The sequence below is a fragment of the Nicotiana tomentosiformis genome, chromosome 2, assembly GCF_000390325.3.
Source record: "Nicotiana tomentosiformis chromosome 2, ASM39032v3, whole genome shotgun sequence".
Taxonomy (NCBI): Eukaryota; Viridiplantae; Streptophyta; class Magnoliopsida; order Solanales; family Solanaceae; genus Nicotiana; species Nicotiana tomentosiformis.
In genome coordinates this window covers 72,369,624-72,386,254 of record NC_090813.1, presented here as the reverse complement: position 1 = coordinate 72,386,254, position 16,631 = coordinate 72,369,624, and positions in this window count along the sequence as shown.

Sequence of the window (16,631 nt, the reverse complement as noted above, 5' to 3'; positions counted from 1 at the left end):
TAGAGTGTTTTGGGCCGTGGTAGTGGACCAGGAGCCCAATGGAACACTACCTGTCTTCCGTGATATATTTTCTTCTGTACAAGATATCACTGGGCTTAACTAGCTCTGATTCGGAGACCTCACTCTTATTAGGGATATGTCATCGATGACGTTATAAGTTACATTATTGGAATAAGATTTTGCACTAAAATCTAAATGACCACTAATATAATTATGAACGCCTAATGATTTGGCCCAAGCAGTCTTACCTGTTCTGCTTGGCCCCTCCAGTATCAGACTCAATGGTCTGTCACTACTATTATTCTTCACTGGCCTCGCAGATGGCTCTTCCAAAACCTCACCTAACCATTGCTCTATATCATCTGGGACCACATAGCTTTGTGGGTCCCATTTTGAAATAAATAGTTGTTTAGGAGGGCAGAAATGTCTATCTAAATTAGCCCTTAATTTATCTAAATCTCTAATATAATCTCTGGGCTGTTCCTCCATTAATATTTTAAGGGCATTAATGGTGGATCCTGAATTAATGGCCTTTGCGTAAGAATCGTTGGCAGATTGGCGACCTCCTTGAGCACATGGAGATGAGGTTCCCCATCTTCGTGTAATTCTCTGGAAACCCTAATAAATAATTTATTTACTAGGGTAGAAATATTTTGTAACTGTGTAAGAGCTTCGTCTTTTGTAAGAAAACGATGGGGATAAGTCAAGAAATAATTCTTGGCTTGAATTCTAAATTTTTTAGACGGTGGCATATTTGTAATAAGAGTGAGGCCTCCGAAGCAGAGCTCCCTTCAACTTGGTGAAATGAATTGGAGACTGGAGTACCATATATACTAGAACCCTAAATAGCCTTATTGATCCAGTTCACACACGTGGCGTCCATCCGTTATAATATTACCGGATGGACGCGCATTTTTAAAAGTGGGCCCTACATGTCAGTACTATTCACTGTAGATGATTGAATGTTGTCGGAATGTAATCATTGCATATTCAAAATGCAAATTAAATGTATCCGGATTAGAAAGTCATGCTTGCCGTGACTTTCCTAGAACTTCCTGGGCAAGTTTGTCACATTATAAATCATGGGGGGGGGGGGGGATTGCATTAATGCAACCAATGGCTTCAATACCTTGGGCCTATAACCAATGCTGGGTCTGTGAATTTATTAAATGGGCTTACTCTGGGCCTGGCCCAGAATCAGCGTGAGTCTGATGTGGACTTAATTGAGTCCATTTTTTTCGATTTTGGGGGGAACTAGATACTGCAGCATCTATGACCCCCCGTAGCTTTAGAGTGTTTTGGGCCGTGGTAGTGGACCAGGAGCCCAATGGAACACTACCTGTCATCCGTGATATATTTTCTTCTGTACAAGATATCACTGGGCTTAACTAGCTCTGATTCGGAGACCTCACTCTTATTAGGGATATGTCATCGATGACGTTATAGGTTACATTATTGGAATAAGATTTTGCATTAAAATCTAAATGACCACTAATATAATTATGAACGCCTAATGATCTGGCCCAAGCAGTCTTACCTGTTCTGCTTGGCCCCTCCAGTATCAGACTCAATGGTCTGTCACTACTATTATTCTTCACTGGCTTCACAGATGGGTCTTCGAAAACCTCACCTAACCATTGCTCTATATCATCTGGGACCACATAGCTTTGTGGGTCCTATTTTGATATAAATAGTTGTTTAAGAGGGTAGAAATGTCTATCTAAATTAGCCCTTAATTTATCTAAATCTCAAATATAATCTCTGGGCTATTCCTCCATTAATATTTTAAGGGCATTAATGGTGGATCCTGAATTAATGGCCTTTGCGTATGAATCGTTGGCAGATTGGCGACCTCCTTGAGCACATGGAGATGAGGTTCCCCATCTTCGTGTAATTCTCTGGAAAGCCTAATAAATAATTTATTTACTGGGGTAGAAATATTTTGTAACTGTGTAAGAGCTTCGTCTTTTGTAAGAGAACGGTGGGGATAAGTCAAGAAATAATTCTTGGCTTGAATTCTAAATTTTTTAGACGGTGGCATATTTGTAATAAGAGTGAGGTCTCCGAATTAGAGCTCCCTTCACCTTGGTGAAATGAATTGGAGACTGGAGTACCATATATACTAGAACCCTTAATAGCCTTATTGATCCAGTTCACACACGTGGCGTCCATCCGTTATAATATTACCGATTGGACGTGCAATTTTAAAAGTGGGCCCCACATGTCTGTACTGTTCACTGTAGATGATTGAATGTTGTCGGAATGTAATCATTGCATATTCAAAATTCAAATTAAATGTATCCGGATTAGAAAGTCATGCTTGCCGTGACTTTCTTAGAACTTGCTGGGCAAGTTTGTCACATTATAAATCATGGGGGGGGGGAGGGTTGCATTAATGCAACCAATGGCTTCAATACCTTGGGCCTATAACCAATGCTAGGTCTGTGAATTTATTAAATGGGCTTACTCTGGGCCTGGCCCAGAATCAGCGTGAGTCTGATGTGGACTTAATTGAGTCCATTTTTTTTCAATTTTGGGGGGAACTAGATACTGCAGCATCTATGACCCCCCGTAGCTATAGAGTGTTTTGGGCCGTGGTAGTGGACCAGGAGCCCAATGGAACACTACCTGTCTTCCGTGATATATTTTCTTCTATACAAGATATCACTGGGCTTAACTACCTCTGATTCGGAGACCTCACTCTTATTAGGGATATGTCATCAATGACGTTATAAGTTACATTATTGGAATAATATTTTGCATTAAAATCTAAATGACCACTAATATAATTATGAATGCCTAATGATCTGGCCCAAGCAGTCTTACCTGTTCTGCTTGGCCCCTCCAGTATCAGGCTCAATGGTCTGTCACTACTATTATTCTTCACTGGCCTCGCAGATGGGTCTTCGAAAACCTCAACTAACCATTGCTCTATATCATCTGGGACCACAAAGCTTTGTGGGTCCTATTTTGAAATAAATAGTTATTTAGGAGGGCAGAAATGTCTATCTAAATTAGCCCTTAATTTATCTAAATCTCTAATATAATCTCTGGGCTGTTCCTCCATTAATATTTTAAGGGCATTAATGGTGGATCCTGAATTAATGGCCTTTGTGTATGAATCGTTGGAAGATTGGCAACCTCCTTGAGCACATGGATATGAGGTTCCCCATCTTCGTGTAATTCTCTAGAAATCCTAATAAATAGTTTATTTACTGGGGTAGAAATATTTTGTAACCGTGTAAGAGCTTCGTCTTTTGTAAGAGAACGGTGGGGATAAGTCAAGAAATAATTCTTGGCTTGAATTCTAAATTTTTTAGACGGTGGCATATTTGTAATAAGAGTGAGGTCTCCGAATCAGAGCTCCCTTCAACTTGGTGAAATGAATTGGAGACTGGAGTACCATATATACTAGAACCCTTAATAGCCTTATTGATCCAGTTCACACACGTGGCGTCCATCCGTTATAATATTACCGGATGGACGCGCAATTTTAAAAGTGGGCCCCACATGTCTGTACTATTCACTGTAGATGATTGAATGTTGTCGGAATGTAATCATTGCATATTCAAAATTCAAATTAAATGTATCTGGATTAGAAAGTCATGCTTGCCGTGACTTTCCTATAACTTGTTGGGCAAGTTTGTCACATTATAAATCATAGGGAGGGGGGGTTGCATTAATGCAACCAATGGCTTCAATACCTTGGGCCTATTACCAATGTTGGGTCTGTGAATTTATTAAATGGGCTTACTCTGGGCCTGGCCCAGAATCAGCGTGAGTCTGATGTGGACTTAATTGAGTCCATTTTTTTTCAATTTTGGGGGGAACTAGATACTGCAGCATCTATGACCCCCCGTAGCTATAGAGTGTTTTGGGCCGTGGTAGTGGACCAGGAGCCCAATGGAACACTACCTGTCTTCCGTGATATATTTTCTTCTATACAAGATATCACTGGGCTTAAAGTTGTCCGTGCGGATCCAGGTATTGATACTATAGCATGTGAGTTATCCGTGCGGATCCAGATATTGATACTATAGCATATGAGTTATCCGTGCAGCACGTGAGTTGGCCGTGCGGATCCAAATATTGATACTATAGTACGTGAGTTGTCCGTGCAGCACGTGAGTTGTCCGTGCGGATTCAGATATTTATATTATGGCACGTGAGTTGTCCGTACAGCATGTGAGTTGTCCGTGCAGATTATAACGCTTGGGCTGTAGGAGCCCCTCCGGATTCTGTACACCCCTAGTAAGCGCGGGTACCCATTTAGTGTGAGTGCTGAGAGGTGGGAGCCCAGTGAGTGATTGTTGTCCTGTGAGACTGTACTTACTTTTCATTTGTTGATGCACTTAGTTTCTATCTATTATTTTTGTGAAATTCCTGAAAGATTCTGTATCCGGATTACATGAACTTGAAAGTATAAAATTGATTTGACTTAAACTGGGCTTACTCTGGGCCTGGCCCAGAATCAGCGTGAGTCTGATGTGGACTTAATTGAGTCCATTTTTTTTCGATTTTGGGGGGAACTAGATACTGCAGCATCTATGACCCCCCGTAGCTTTAGAGTGTTTTGGGCCGTGGTAGTGGACCAGGAGCCCAATGGAACACTACCTGTCTTCCGTGATATATTTTCTTCTGTACAAGATATTACTGGGCTTAACTAGCTCTGATTCGGAGACCTCACTCTTATTAGGGATATGTCATCAATGACGTTATAAGTTACATTATTGGAATAAGATTTTGCATTAAAATCTAAATGACCACTAATATAATTATGAACGCCTAATGATCTGGCCCAAGCAGTCTTACCTGTTCTGCTTGGCCCCTCCAGTATCAGGCTCAATGGTCTATCACTACTATTATTCTTCACTGGCCTCGCAGATGGGTCTTCGAAAACCTCAACTAACCATTGCTCTATATCATCTGGGACCACAAAGCTTTTTGGGTCCCATTTTGAAATAAATAGTTGTTTAGGAGGGCAGAAATGTCTATCTAAATTAGCCCTTAATTTATCTAAATCTCTAATATAATCTCTGGGCTGTTCCTCCATTAATATTTTAAGGGCATTAATGGTGGATCCTGAATTAATGGCCTTTGCGTATGAATCGTTGGCAGATTGGCAACCTCCTTGAGCACAAGGATATGAGGTTCCCCATCTTCGTGTAATTCTCTGGAAAGCCTAATAAATAATTTATTTACTGGGGTAGAAATATTTTGTAACTGTGTAAGAGCTTCGTCTTTTGTAAGAGAACGGTGGGGATAAGTCAAGAAATAATTCTTGGCTTGAATTCTAAATTTTTTAGACGGTGGCATATTTGAAATAAGAGTGAGGTCTCCGAATCAAAGCTCCCTTCAACTTGGTGAAATGAATTGGAGACTGGAGTACCATATATACTAGAACCCTTAATAGCCTTATTGATCCAGTTCACACACGTGGCGTCCATCCGTTATAATATTACCGGATGGACGCGCTTTAAAAGTGGGCCCCACATGTCTGTACTATTCACTGTAGATGATTGAATGTTGTCGGAATATAATCATTGCATATTCAAATTTCAAATTAAATGTATCCGGATTAGAAAGTCATGCTTGCCGTGACTTTCCTAGAACTTGCTGGGCAAGTTTGTAACATTATAAATCATAGGGAGGGGGGGTTGCATTAATGCAACCAATGGCTTCAATACCTTGGGCCTATTACCAATGCTGGGTCTGTGAATTTATTAAACGGGCTTACTCTGGGCCTGGCCCAGAATCAGCGTGAGTCTGATGTGGACTTAATTGAGTCCATTTTTTTCGATTTTGGGGGGAACTAGATACTGCAGCATCTATGATCCCCCGTAGCTATAGAGTGTTTTGGGCCGTGGTAGTGGACCAGGAGCCCAATGGAACACTACCTGTCATCCGTGATATATTTTCTTCTGTACAAGATATCACTGGGCTTAACTAGCTCTGATTCGGAGACCTCACTCTTATTAGGGATATGTCATCAATGACGTTATAAGTTACATTATTGGAATAAGATTTTGCATTAAAATCTAAATGACCACTAATATAATTATGAACGCCTAATGATCTGGCCCAAGCAGTCTTACCTGTTCTTCTTGGCCCCTCCAGTATCAGGCTCAATGGTCTGTCACTACTATTATTCCTCACTGGCCTCGCAGATGGGTCTTCGAAAACCTCAACTAACCATTGCTCTATATCATCTGGGACCACAAAGCTTTTTGGGTCCCATTTTGAAATAAATAGTTGTTTAGGAGGGCAGAAATGTCTATCTAAATTAGCCCTTAATTTATCTAAATCTCTAATATAATCTCTGGGCTGTTCCTCCATTAATATTTTAAGGGCATTAATGGTGGATCCTGAATTAATGGCCTTTGCGTATGAATCGTTAGCAGATTGGCAACCTCCTTGAGCACATGGATTTGAGGTTCCCCATCTTCGTGTAATTCTCTGGAAAGCCTAATAAATAATTTATTTACTGGGGTAGAAATATTTTGTAACTGTGTAAGAGCTTCGTCTTTTGTAAGAGAACGGTGGGGATAAGTCAAGAAATAATTCTTGGCTTGAATTCTAAATTTTTTAGACGGTGGCATATTTGTAATAAGAGTGAGGTCTCCGAATCAGAGCTCCCTTCAACTTGGTGAAATGAATTGGAGACTGGAGTACCATATATACTAGAACCCTTAATAGCCTTATTGATCCAGTTCACACACGTGGCGTCCATCCGTTATAATATTACCGGATGGACGCGCAATTTTAAAAGTGGGCCCCACATGTCTGTACTATTCACTGTAGATGATTGAATGTTGTCGGAATATAATCATTGCATATTCAAATTTCAAATTAAATGTATCCGGATTAGAAAGTCATGCTTGCCGTGACTTTCCTAGAACTTGCTGGGCAAGTTTGTCACATTATAAATCATAGGGGGGGGTTGCATTAATGCAACCAATGGCTTCAATACCTTGGGCCTATAACCAATGCTGGGTCTGTGAATTTATTAAATGGGCTTACTCTGGGCCTGGCCCGATGTGGACTTAATTGAGTCCATTTTTTTTCGATTTTGGGGGGAACTAGATACTGCAGCATCTATGACCCCCCGTAGCTATAGAATGTTTTGGGCCGTGGTAGTGGACCAGGAGCCCAATGGAACACTACCTGTCTTCCGTGATATATTTTCTTCTGTACAAGATATCACTAGGCTTAACTAGCTCTGATTTGGAGACCTCACTCTTATTAGGGATATGTCATCAATGACGTTATAAGTTACATTATTGGAATAAGATTTTGCATTAAAATCTAAATGACCACTAATATAATTATGAACGCCTAATGATCTGGCCCAAGCAGTCTTACCTGTTCTGCTTGGCCCCTCCAGTATCAGGCTCAATGGTCTGTCACTACTATTATTCTTCACTGGCCTCGCAGATGGGTCTTCGAAAACCTCACCTAACCATTGCTCTATATCATCTGGGATCACAAAGCTTTGTGGGTCCCATTTTAAAATAAATAGTTATTTAGGAGGGCAGAAATATCTATCTAAATTAGCCCTTAAATTATCTAAATCTCTAATATAATCTTTGGGCTGTTCCTCCATTAATATTTTAAGGGCATTAATGGTGGATCCTGAATTAGTGGCCTTTGCGTATGAATCGTTGGCAGATTGGCAACCTCCTTGAGCACATGGAGATGAGGTTCCCCATCTTCGTGTAATTCTCTGGAAACCCTAATAAATAATTTATTTACTGGGGTAAAAATATTTTGTAACTGTGTAAGAGCTTCGTCTTTTGTAAGAGAACAGTGGGGACAAGTCAAGAAATAATTCTTGGCTTGAATTCTAAATTTTTTAGACGGTGGCATATTTGTAATAAAAGTGAGGTCTCCGAATCAGAGCTCCCTTCAACTTGGTGAAATGAATTGGAGACTGGAGTACCATATATGCTAGAACCCTTAATAGCCTTATTGATCCAGTTCACACACGTGGCGTCCATCCATTATAATATTACCGGATGGACGCGCAATTTTAGAAGTGGGCCCCACATGTCTGTACTAATTCACTGTAGATGTTTGAATGTTGTCGGAATGTAATCATTGCATATTCAAATTTCAAATTAAATGTATCCGGATTAGAAAGTCATGTTTGCCGTGACTTTCCTAGAACTTGCTGGGCAAGTTTGTCACATTATAAATCATGGGGGGGGGGGGGGGGTGCATTAATGCAACCAATGGCTTCAATACCTTGGGCCTATAACCAATGCTGGGTCTGTGAATTTATTAAATGGGCTTACTCTGGGCCTGGCCCAGACTCAGCGTGAGTTTGATGTGGACTTAATTGAATCCATTTTTTTTCGATTTTGGGGGGAACTAGATACTGCAGCATCTATGACCCCCCGTAGCTATAGAGTGTTTTGGGCCGTGGTAGTGGACCAGGAGCCCAATGGAACACTACCTGCCTTCCGTGATATATTTTCTTCTGTACAATATATCACTGGGCTTAACTAGCTCTGATTCGGAGACCTCATTCTTATTAGGGATATGTCATCAATGACGTTATAAGTTACATTATTGGAATAAGATTTTGCATTAAAATCTAAATGACCACTAATATAATTATGAACGCCTAATGATCTGGCCCAAGCAGTCTTACCTGTTCTGCTTGTCCCCTCCAGTATCAGACTCAATGGTCTGTCACTACTATTATTCTTCACTGGCCTCGCAGATGGGTCTTCGAAAACCTCACCTAACCATTGCTCTATATCATCTGGGACAACATAGCTTTGTGGGTCCCATTTTGAAATAAATAGTTGTTTAGGAGGGCAGAAATGTCTATCTAAATTAGCCCTTAATTTATCTAAATCTCTAATATAATCTCTGGGCTGTTCCTCCATTAATATTTTAAGGGCATTAATGGTGGATCCTGAATTAATGGCCTTTGCGTATGAATCGTTGGCAGATTGGCAACCTTCTTGAGCACATGGAGATGAGGTTCCCCATCTTCGTGTAATTCTCTGGAAACCCTAATAAATAATTTATTTACTGGGGTAGAAATATTTTGTAACTGTGTAAGAGCTTCGTCTTTTTTAAGAGAACAGTGGGGATAAGTCAAGAAATAATTCTTGGCTTGAATTCTAAATTTTTTAGACGGTGGCATATTTGTAATAAGAGTGAGGTATCCGAATTAGAGCTCCCTTCAACTTGGTGAAATGAATTGGAGACTGGAGTACCATATATACTAGAACCCTTAATAGCCTTATTGATCCAGTTCACACACGTGGCGTCCATCCATTATAATATTACCGGATGGACGCGCAATTTTAAAAGTGGGCCCCACATGTCTGTACTAATTCACTGTAGATGATTGAATGTTGTCATAATGTAATCATTGCATATTAAAATTTCAAATTGAATGTATCCGGATTAGAAAGTCATGTTTGCCGTGACTTTCCTAGAACTTGCTGGGCAAGTTTGTCACATTATAAATCATGGGGGGGGGGGGGGGGGTTGCATTAATGCAACCAATGGCTTCAATACCTTGGGCCTATAGCCAATGCTGGGTCTGTGAATTTATTAAATGGGCTTACTCTGGGCCTGGCCCAGAATCAGCGTGAGTCTGATGTGGACTTAATTGAGTCCATTTTTTTCGATTTTGGGGGGAACTAGATACTGCAGCATCTATGACCCCCCGTAGCTATAGAGTGTTTTGGGTTGTGGTAGTGGACCAGGAGCCCAATAGAACACTACCTGCCTTCCGAGATATATTTTCTTTTGTATAATATATCACTGGGCTTAACTAGCTCTGATTCGGAGACCTCACTCTTATTAGGGATATGTCATCAATGACGTTATAAGTTACATTATTGGAATAAGATTTTGCATTAAAATCTAAATGACCACTAATATAATTATGAACGCCTAATGATCTGGCCCAAGCAGTCTTACCTGTTCTGCTTGTCCCCTCCAGTATCAGACTCAATGGTCTGTCACTACTATTATTCTTCACTGGCCTCGCAGATGGGTCTTCGAAAACCTCACCTAACCATTGCTCTATATCATATGGGACCACATAGCTTTGTGGGTCCTATTTTGAAATAAATAGTTGTTTAGGAGGGCAGAAATGTCTCTAAATTAGCCCTTAATTTATCTAAATCTCTAATATAATCTCTGGGCTGTTCCTCCATTAATATTTTAAGGGCATTAATGGTGGATCCTGAATTAATGGCCTTTGCGTATGAATCGTTGGCAGATTGGCTACCTCCTTGAGCACATGGAGATGAGGTTCCCCATCTTCGTGTAATTCTCTGGAAACCCTAATAAATAATTTATTTACTGGGGTAAAAATATTTTGTAACTGTGTAAGAGCTTCGTCTTTTGTAAGTGAACAGTGGGGATAAGTCAAGAAATAATTCTTGGCTTGAATTCTAAATTTTTTAGATGGTGGCATATTTGTAATAAGAGTGAGGTCTCCGAATCAGAGCTCCCTTCAACTTGGTGAAATGAATTGGAGATTGGAGTACCATATATACTAGAACCCTTAATAGCCTTATTGATCCAGTTCACACACGTGGCGTCCATCCGTTATAATATTACCGGATGGACGCGCATTTTTAAAAGTGTTCCCCATATGTCTGTACTATTCACTGTAGATGATTGAATGTTGTCGGAATGTAATCATTGCATATTCAAATTTCAAATTAAATATATCCGGATTAGAAAGTCATGCTAGCCGTGACTTTCCTAGAACTTGATGGGCATGTTTATCACATTATATATCATAGGGGGTGGTTGCATTAATGCAACCAATGGCTTCAATACCTTGGGCCTATAACCAATGCTGGGTCTGTGAATTTATTAAATGGGCTTACTCTGGGCCTGGCCCAGAATCAGCGTGAGTCTGATGTGGACTTAATTGAGTCCATTTTTTTTCGATTTTGGGGGGAACTAGATACTGCAGCATCTATGACCCCCGTAGCTATAGAGTGTTTTGGGCCGTGGTAGTGGACCAGGAGCCCAATGGAACACTACCTGCCTTCCGTGATATATTTTCTTCTGTACAAGATATCACTAGGCTTAACTAGCTCTGATTCGAAGACCTCACTCTTATTAGGGATATGTCATCAATGACGTTATAAGTTACATTATTGGAATAAGATTTTGCATTAAAATCTAAATGACCACTAATATAATTATGAACGCCTAATGATCTGGCCCAAGCAGTCTTACCTATTCTGCTTGGCCCCTCCAGTATCAGACTCAATGGTCTGTCACTACTATTATTCTTCACTGGCCTCGCAGATGGATCTTCGAAAACCTCACCTAACCATTGCTCTATATCATCTGGGACCACATAGCTTTGTGGGTCCTATTTTGAAATAAATAGTTGTTTAGGAGGGTAGAAATGTCTATCTAAATTAGCCTTTAATTTATCTAAATCTCTAATATAATCTCTGGGCTGTTCCTCCATTAATATTTTAAGGGCATTAATGGTGGATCCTGAATTAATGGCCTTTGCGTATGAATCGTTGGCAGATTGGCAACCTCCTCTACTTGATCTGCCATCGATTTGGAAAACTCCAAAATCAATGAAGTCTTCGTCTTTCTCCACGTATGTTTTAACATCGGAAGAGGACTTAGCTCCCTGAATATTCGGATGTTCCATTGTACTTTTGAATTTTGGGCATTTGAAATTTCTTTGGGATCGGCTTCGGAGCTGCGCTCAGAGGGAAAGGTTTTTGGATAAACTTTTTGGAATCCAGGCCTTTCAGTATCGGGGGTGCTGCCAGGATTTGATCGACCCTGGTGTTATAGGTCTCAACTCTTTTTGTCGTTGGCTTCGATTTTCTTTTCTCCCGATTCCACTTGTTTTGTCAGCTTCTCAAGCATCTTTATTATCTCGAGGCTAGTCCTGGTTTCTGCTTCACCCGGCCTTTCTACTGCCAGTTCGTTTCTGCGAGCGTTTTCCCGAGATGGTTCGGGCTCAACTCTGCTGGGGGAGGGGCTTTGGTTCTGCAACTGGGCTATCGCTACCTGTTGAGCCTGCAACATTTCGAAGATCACACGCAAGTTGATCCCAGCGTCTTCGCCATCGTGCGCACTTCGAGCTATCGACTAGGCTCCCCCGTGAATGCTATTTTCGGGGTCGGTAGACAGTTTTGCTTTGATAGCAACGTGTGAGTTAGCATCGATCTGATCAGTGACTAGGACTCCATTGGGACCATCAAGGGGCACCTCGTTGTTGTTCTCTCCATGGTGGTCGGATTCAGCGTCAACATTCAAATGGATAGATTGGGAGTTCGACATTTCTATCTCGACCTGAAATTAAAAGCTCAAATGAAAAGCGTAAAATAGAGTGTGTTATGAAAATTTGTATCAAACCACCTCTATTATCCTTAGCCCCACGGTGGGTGCCAAACCGTTTACCGAAAAAACGGATAACAATTGAATTTAAATGTGGTTTTAAGGATATGCGAATTAATTCAATACAAATGATAAATCGCGATAGATCAGACGGATAAAGAACGTAATAAATCGTTGAACCAATTGGGGGGAGTGAACCCCGACTCAGTAACAACTTTAGTGAAATGCCTGCCTTCGATCTCGAGCTCACGATAATGAAGAATTGATGAATTCGGAATAGCAAAGAAAATAAGGGTATATTACCTTGATTAGTGTACAGTCAAACCTCTCTATAACAGCCTCATTTGTTCTAAATATTTTTGGATGTTCTAGCGAATTGTTGTTATATAGAACATATATTATAACATAACATAAAAATTGGTTCCGAAAAAGCTTGGCTTTTATAGTGAAGAGTTGTTAGTGATGTTATAGAGAGGTCTGACTGTATTACAATGTGCTTAATGAATAATCAGACCTCCCCCCCCTCCCCCCTCCTTTTATATAGTAGGGGAGTTCTACTCTAAGTACAATTCCATAAAAGGTAAAAATCTTCCGTTTAACCAATCACCGGATTTCTGCCGATACATGCCAAGATCCACGCCGTGATATCCGACTGATCACGGATGTTACGGCCTTTTGTTGGTCGTGCTCGATTGCCTGATTGTGCTCTCCGGGGCCTTTAGGATTCGAATCGGTCCCGGGGTCATGGCCCCGATATTCATGAGGGCGGGCATTTTTCCCCGGACCCCGGCTCGAGGCCACGTAAATTATGGTAGGATATGCCAAATTTCCAAAATGAAGGCCAGTTTCTTGATAATAAATATAACAAAATTATCTGGATTTTTAAATGAGTATTTCTAATTAGTTATGATTATGAAGTGATAACAACATGGCGATGTCCACATTTATCTCATTGGAGTAATAGCATGGTGATGGCCATAAATAATAAATCTCGTCGCCGACTGTAAGTTCCTTCTTTTGGATATCTCCATAAAAATGTTCTTAATTGGAGTTTTCTGTGATCAAAACCGTACCTTATATCTACTCGTTGTTGACGTCCCCTTATTTGCAACAGCCAAAGCCAATCTTCTTGATAACAGGAAAGAGGAAGGCGAAGAATTTCCCGTTAGATGTTAGTGTACTGTTTGGTATTGCGGAATCTAGAAGCTTGATTGATCTTTGATCCTGTAAATAGTGACATACGAATATTGAACTCGTTTGCAGTCATTTTCTTTTGTAATTATTTTATCTTTTAATTTCGTATCATTTGCTTTAATTAACAATCAGACATGATTATTATGTTTTTAATATTTAGATATTATTATTAGGTACTTCATATTTAATACAAAAGCTTAATCGAAAGACTTTTTGATTTATTAAATATTATAGTAATTGTTAATATATAAATATGTGTGTGTGTGATTCCACTCACGAATAAATCGATGAATAATATGTTTTCGAAATACTTCTCCATGGAAATATTATCAAACACACTTGTATATTATTAGATTGTCTATGTTATCATTGTCTTCCATTTATTTCAAATCCTAATGTTATAAGTTCTTTAGATTTAAAAACGTTCTCTACTTCTCAAATATTTTCAGAAACTGGATTCTAGTTTATCCAAAAAATTTCATGGAGATGAAATTGAGAACCGTTCCAATAACTTCTGAATTCAGATGTTATAATTATATATCTTGGTGGAATAAGGGATGTTTGGTTGTTGGGATAAGGGATAATAATTTTAGAATTAGATGCAAATTATTTTGCGGTTAATTTATTTTTCGAATTCAGAATTAATAATTTCGGGATTAAGTTATACCATATTTGTGATATTATTATATCCCATATTGAGGGTGGGATAATATTCCTGGGATTACTTAATCCCAGGATAAAACACTATGAGAAAAAAAAATCTTTTTCAAGGTTGTATCCGTTAACAGTCCTTTATCTAGTGTACACCAGACACATACTTGATATTATATTTTATTTTAGTCTAATAAACCAAATATCTCCAATAAAAAGCTATTTACTAAATAATTGCATATTTATTTAAACTTTATATATTATAATTCTGTAACGACCCGGCCGGTCGTTTTGAGTATTATAACCTTGTTTCTCCATTTATTGCTCAAGTTATGCTTTACAGTTGTTTTATGACTTACCGGGTTAGTTGGTTCGGGTCCGAAAGGATTTCGGAGTGAAATGAGATACTTAGTCTCATAATTGAAAACTTAAGTTTGAAAAGTTGATCGGATGTTGACTTATGTGTAACGACCCCGAATAATTTTTGCTAAGAAAATTAAGGTTATCTCGTGCCGAGGTAGAATAATTAGTACAAAGGTTGTAGCGCCGCGGCTCGGACTTTTTGGGTTGAACAATGCACTGGGAAGTAAAGGAAAAATTTTTGCCAGAAAAAGTCATTTCTGCAGCCTAGTATGCGGTCGCAGAATCACATTGCGGACTGCACAATGGTCGTAGAGTGAATCAGAGACGGGGCAGCTTGGAGGAAAATCAGCGGTGCATTATGCGACCGCAGAATAAGTTTCTACAGCAGACCCAGGCAGGTGACCCCCAGTTTTGGGCAACAAATTTTTGCGGCCAATATGCGTCTGCGATCGCATATGCGATCACAGAGTGTGTTTCAGGGCTTCATTTTTCTGGTTTTATAAACCCGACCCCATTCTTATAAAACACTATTGGGGGACATTTTGAAGGGTTTCATCTAATATTTTAGAGAGAGGTGAGAGCATCTTAGAGAGAGAAAGTGAAGATCTAGTCATTTGTCCATCAATTCTTGTTCAAGGTTTGAAGATTTCACAAGGATCTTGCTAGGGCTTCAAAAAGGTAAGAATTTCTAACTCTAGTCTTCAATTTCGAGTTTGGGTAAAGATGGGTGATTGGGAGTATGATTCTTGGGTATGAGAGTATTATTTATACATGCACAAACCAATAAAGTTTGTGAAAAGATTGTTGAGTTCAAATGGGTAAAAGATTGGGTTGAAAATAGTAGAAATCTTCAAAGATTTTAATTGAAGATATGAGGGTCTAGTTGATGTCGGAATTTGGTAAAATTTGTATGGTTGGACTCGTGGTTGGATGGCGTTCATATTTTGTAATTTTTGTCGGGTTCTGAGACATGGGGCCTACGGATAATTTTTTAGTTAAATTTCAGATTTTATTGGAAAATTAGTATTTTCTTATGGAATTAATTACAATAATTGGTATTGATTGAATCGAATTAATTGTGGCTAGATACGAGACTTTCATAGACCAATTCTCGTGGCAAAGGCATAGCGGAATAAAGAATTACACGGTTTGAGATAAGTAACAGTTCTAAATTTGGTCCTGAGGGTATGAAACTCTGAATTATATGTTATGTGATTAGTTTTGAGGTGACGCACATGCTAGGTGACGGGCGTGTGGGCATGCACCGTAGAAATTGTGACTTGGTCAAATTCCATGGAACTGTGTAGTTGAATAATCTGTTGAAATCTATACATTCTCTACGTGTTAGAGAAAATTGAGCTGAGCCTCGTATTAAAAATCATTCTTAGACATATGTTGTTGTTATTCCACTAGGATCATTTCTGTGGTTAAATTATATGTTCAAATTGTAATTTCACACTCAGTCATGTTCATTGATTTCATATCTTATCTCAGTCTATGTTGCTATTTATTGATGCATCATATTATCATTTTTGGACTGATTTGCATGACATCTTGAGCCCGAGAGACTGGAGAGGTTGATGACTGAGTGAGACCGAGGGCCTAATTGTGAGGATATTTATGGGATCGAGCTGTGCGCCGTAGCATGTTTTATTTTTATATGCCATGATTGGCTTGATATAGCGTTTGGGCTGAAGGAGCCCCTCCGGAGTCTGTACACACTCCCAGTAAGTGCAGGTACCTACTGAGTGCGAGTGCCGAGTGCCGAGTGCTGAGTGATTAAGAGGAATGAGTGACTGTGAGTAATGAGTGACTGTGAGGAAAGAGTGACTGTGAGGAAAGAGTGATCGTGATGTTGGAGTGAATAGCAGGACTGAGTGACTGTTACTCTAAGAGGATGCATTGATTTCATTATCGCTGCACTTCAGCTGTCATATATCACTATTTTGAAAATTTTGAAAAAATATTATTTTCTATTTCAGTCAAATTTGATATGAAATTACTGTGGAGTTTTAAATGTTGGACTTGAAAGCATGCCTACCCTTTTATGTTGGAAAGTACTG